This window comes from Ostrea edulis, chromosome 3 (genome assembly GCF_947568905.1).
Source record: "Ostrea edulis chromosome 3, xbOstEdul1.1, whole genome shotgun sequence".
Taxonomy (NCBI): Eukaryota; Metazoa; Mollusca; class Bivalvia; order Ostreida; family Ostreidae; genus Ostrea; species Ostrea edulis.
In genome coordinates this window covers 10,423,291-10,429,124 of record NC_079166.1, presented here as the reverse complement: position 1 = coordinate 10,429,124, position 5,834 = coordinate 10,423,291, and positions in this window count along the sequence as shown.

Here is a 5,834-nt window from a genome sequence, read left to right as displayed (position 1 = left end):
AGTTGAGGTGCAATACATTTGTATGAAAAACGTTTACCGTCTGCGACTCGAATGAACGTCTTTTTTTCTCAATTTCTTCTTGTGAAAGAACGGGCTCAAATCTATACGGCTCCAAACTTAACTGTTCGTGACTTGTCATGTTTACAGTGCTGCTGATGAAATAAACCAGAATCACGGTGTGACGTCATAAATTAAATTTCAATGGCCACTCTCTTAGCGGCGGGTAATTTAAAATACATGATAGATTAATATTGATTTAAGGTAGCTTCATCCTCATGTGACTTATTAATATTAATGGTTAAAAGTGGAAAAACTGTATCAATTTCCACTTAATAGTTTAATTTAATTAATAGCCAAAGAAAATATATATGTTGCCATCTTTTTAAAGATGTCAGACATACAAAAACAGTAGTATACATCAACATCAGAAAATCGCACGTTTTCGTTAAACAGAATAATAAAAATAGATAAAAACTTGTTGAAATGACAAAATTTAAATATCAACAGTTTTAAAAAACCTGATAATTCATAAATATGTATAGATTAATTGTGGATATTAGGTAAACCAATGTATAATAGACATCCAGTAGAGGAAATTCCAGCATAGGAGTTATTGCCCTTGACAAAATTATTTTAATCATAAATAATTGATTATCTATGGAAAATATAAACTTTTCAGTATTAATAGTTTACCAGATTTTTTATTATATCCAGTGAATAAAATTCCTCGGAAAGATATATTTCTATCATGCGCAAAGTTTAATTTATTAAGATTTTTGCAAAAACCTATGACATCACATGAGGATCGATCAACCTTAATTGTTAAGCAAGGGTTTTTGTTGTTAAAGACTGTCAATTACGATATCAGTAAGTAATAATACTTAATTCATAAAAGCAACTATGTGGTTAGGGTTGCCTTTCCCTTTAAATTCAATTACATATAAAAACGCTGAAACTTTTGTCAAAGGTTAGTTATGCGTGTTTGAAATACTTGCTTCTCAGAGTAATGCAGTTTGGCTTGTATCCATTGTGTGTACGTTACATGCTGGTGCAGAATCTAAAGCTGTTTTGTATAGACGATTTTTAAAGGGTGTAAATAATTGTTAAGAAATGTCAGTGTTGCTCCCATCCGCCTTAGTGTGCCAACGAGGTCGATGTCACGCTCAGCGGAATTTCCAGAAAAACGGACACCACGAAGATACAAAGAAACTATAATCGTCAAGAAAGATCTTACCGATCGGTCTTGGCTTGATAAAAAATTAATGTACAAAAGATTCAATTGCATCAACATATAAAGCTCCCCTTCCCCTTCTCATTGGGTCAGTTTAGCATGACATGCATGAACAAGGTAAATAAAATCAACCATGCAATTTCACTTTTTATGACAGAGAAAATATACTTATGTTTATGAATAGATGTAATGTAAGTTTGACGTCAAATTATCATGATCAGCTATAGAAAATATTGTGAAAACCGTTAGCTAGATTATAAAGTCAAAATTCAGAACATTCGCTAGATGTCGCCACTGCAGGCCACAGATTTGCCGTTTGTGATGAGAGAAATGAACCGATGTTGCGATCAATTTTATCTCATTCAGCGAATTTTTGATAAGAGATAGTTTTTGTTTTTATTTTGCCTTTAATTCAACATTTTTTAATTATTGGTAATGACTATCATGTTACATGTAGGAGTGTATTTATACGTACTTAGTGGAAAATAAGTATTTCATAGTGTACAATGATAAGCACTTCCAGTTGTAAAATACTAAATATTATTCCCGAGAAATTACATGCGATGAAACCAACCCCCGGACGAGGGAGGGGAAAATATTCTGGATTTTCTTGTATGTGCAGGTACATGTATGTGTACACCGGCGATATAGGTCATGATTACCTAATGCAATCAAGATTTTATCTCAAGTCATGGCCTACCCGTTCTACATGCAGTGTTTGCTTTTACAAGTTCGACGATAAGTATTGTATTTGTTAAGAAATTCGAGAATCTGATATCAAAAATGGTACACTGGAATGTGCAAATTAACTTGAAACCATAATATTTTATGGAATTTTGTTATATACACCTTATTTTTTCCTTTAAAAACTAATTTAGAACCAACATTTTAATTGTTAAAGCAACTCTCACACTCGTGGTCTATTGACCGGTCAATAGTTGACTGGGCAATATAGTCTGCCCTATTTCTATTGGCTACACAAGTCACGTGATTCTGGGTCCGCTAGTTTGTTTACGTAATGGTGCGATGATGAAATGCAGAATTTATTAGATGAAACGCAAAACAGAAACACGAAAAATGTAATTATTGATTAGGATATTGGGTATATCAGTTTAAAACGGTAATAAATATATGCAATCACATTGTCCGTCCTGTTAAAAGTTTAAAGTCAACAAAATGATATGCATATATAGTAAAAATAGCATATAAAATGAAGGTGTATATAACAAAACAGTTATAGACTGCGTCCTCGGATAACAGCCTACGGCTTCAGGCATCAGACCCTTTCTCGGGTCAAATGAAAATTTTCAGCTCAAATCATACCCATGCCACTTTAAACTAGTAGATACTGTGATGAATGTATGCAATCACACCGTCCTGACTACTAAAAGTTCAAAGTCAACAAATTATATGCATATAGAAAAAAAAAACGTAACAAAATCCTCGCGTCAAACAAAACCGCTGTTGTCCTCGACCTCGAACCCAGTTAATAATTGTATAGTATTACATTCATAGTTACGCCACACACTTTAAAGCAATGGAATCCCCGCGTGTCAGTTTGAACAGCAAACGCATCAAGGGATATGAAAAGGTGAACATGCTGTGAATGAGAGTTCATAGTAAACAGGTACAAAGAGTTACATTTCTTTGCAATAGAAAAAGGCTATGCATAGCGTGTAAAACGTAGCTATATTCGATAATCTTGTGATGTATGTTCAATATCTTGTGATGTATGTTCAATATCTTGTGATGTATGTTCAATATCTTGTGATGTATGTTCAATATCTTGTGATGTATGTTCAATATCTTGTGATGTATGTTCAATATCTTTTTTTTTTATTTTATTATTATTATTTTTTTTTATTTCACAAACATTGACATAAGACAGAAGAACATTTGCAATTTTTTTTCTAACCACTTTCACACACTTTCATACTCACACTCATACATTTGTTGGTAAGTGCATGTTCAATAATCTTGTGATGTATGTTCAATATCTTGTGATGAATGTTCAATATCTTGTGATGTATATTCAATCTCTTGTGATGAATGTTCAATATCTTGTGATGTATGTTTAATATCTTGTTATGTATATTCAATATCTTGTGATGTATGTTCAATATTTTGTGATGTATATTCACATATATAATATATTGTGATGTATGTTCAATATCTTGTGATGTATGTTCAATATCTTGTGACATACAAAACAAGATATTGAACATACATAACAAGATATTGAACATACATCACAAGATATTGAACATTCATCACAAGATTATCGAATATACATCACAAGATTATCGAATATACATCACAAGATTATCGAACATACATCACAAGATATTGAACATACATCACAATATATTGAACATGCATCACAAGATATTGAACATACATCACAAGATTAGCGAACACACATCGCAAGATTATCGAACATACACCAAAAGATTATCGAATATACATCACAAGATTATCGAACATACATCACAAGATATTGAACATTCATTACAAGATTATCAAACATACATCACAGGATACTGAACATACATCACAAGATTATAGAATATACATCACAAGATTATCGAACATACATCACAAGATATTGAATATACCTTACAAGATTATCGAACATACATCACAAGATATTGAATATACATCACAAGATATAGAGCATACATCACAAGATTATCAAATATACATCACAAGGTATTGAACATTCATCGCAAGATTATTGAACATACATCACAAGATATAGAACATACATCACAAGATGTTGAACATTCAGTGCAAGATATTGATCATACATCACAAGATATTGAACATTTATCACAAGATTATCCAACATACATCACAAGATATTGAATATACATCACAAGATATAGAACATACATCACAAGATATTGAACATACATCACAAGATATTGAACATTCATTACAAGATATTGAACATACATCACAAGATATTGAATATACATCACAAGATATTGAACATTCATCACAAGATATTGAATATACATCACAAGATATTGAACATACATCACAAGATTATCGAACATTCATCACAAGATATTGAATATACATCACGAGATATTGAACATACATCACAAGATATTGAACATTCATCACAAGATATTGAATATACATCACAAAATATAGAGCATACATCACAAAAGTATCAAATATAGCAACGTTTTACACGCCATAGCTATGAGTGTAAGTTATCTTGTTAATCTCTACAGATCTATTTTTATGCAAGAAATGGGGTGTTGACGAACATTGTTTGTGCAACCTCAAGTATTTTCCATTTACGCTTCAAGAAGTCATAAGGAAATTAGATGTTAATACAGTGTTGGTTTCTTTTTTTTGGGTCGTGCAAAGTTTAATGGGATTTAAGTAAAGTTTGCGAAGCTGTTTGATAATGAATAGTGAAAACATACTGCAAGTCCAAAGAAGATGGGTGAACTTGGCGAACAATAAGCCTATTCATGATTGAGCACCGGTCACGAATCGGGAGTTTAAAATCCGCATTGATGGTACCTGTAGTTACAAGAGATACAGTACCGTAAAAAAAAACGCTGTCCAAAATATTTAGAATTCAAAACAAATATATATATCATACTTCAAAGAATGATATTTAATCAAAATCATCATCAGAATTTCTTTCACAGTCAGCATCATGTATATCAGACATCAAGCGGTTTTTAACACACACATATAATTACACTGATACTGATGCCTGGAGTACCTAATGTACCAAATGATATTACATCCAACAGTGTGTTCTCCGCATTTCCATTGACATATTAACTGATTTGAATGAGAAACCTCACATGTTTTGTGGTGTAAATCAAATGTGGAATAGCGTTTTCTGTATGAGGAATTTCCGAATTTCAAGCTATCTAAAGTCACCCGTCGTGGACATAGAAATTTTCTTGATAATACGACAAAAGTTATACACAAGAAGTAAGGTTTTTTGGGGTTTTTTTTTCTTCTTCCAAAGAGTGGGTCAAGTCTCTAAACTTTTATGTACAAAACATATTACACCTGAACATGTACTAACATATTTTATTTAGTTCATAATGGAGACTTGGCCCACTCCATATGAAAATCTGCTTGGAAAAGTTAAATTTACTGTTATTTTTTTGCGTTTTCGCGTATAGATGATTTTAAGTAGGTTTTTGTCAATGTTCCTTTGAAATGGGCACATCAAAAAAGCATTTTTGGAAACTATAGATTGATTGTTTTAAATAGAATTGAAATTTTTCTTTTTCTGAAGAGTTTCAATTTTAACTTTGATATTTGTCCCTGTGGGTTCTCGGCTCGATAAAGTCACCCACTTCTTAACTGATCTATAAAATAAAGGTCGAGTGGACGATGAAACACATTTTCATACACATTTGTATCCGTATATTTCTCTATAAAATAAAGAAAAAACCACAAAAACCTGTTTAAAAATCACAAAGAAAACTGCAGTCCAGGCGCGGCCACCGGGGAAAGAGGGCGGAGGTGGTGCCTTCTAAATCGGGTTCTGTCTGGGACCTTTAAAGGCCTCTCTAAACACACAAGAGAAAAAGTTAGAATTTGTACATTTGTGTTACTC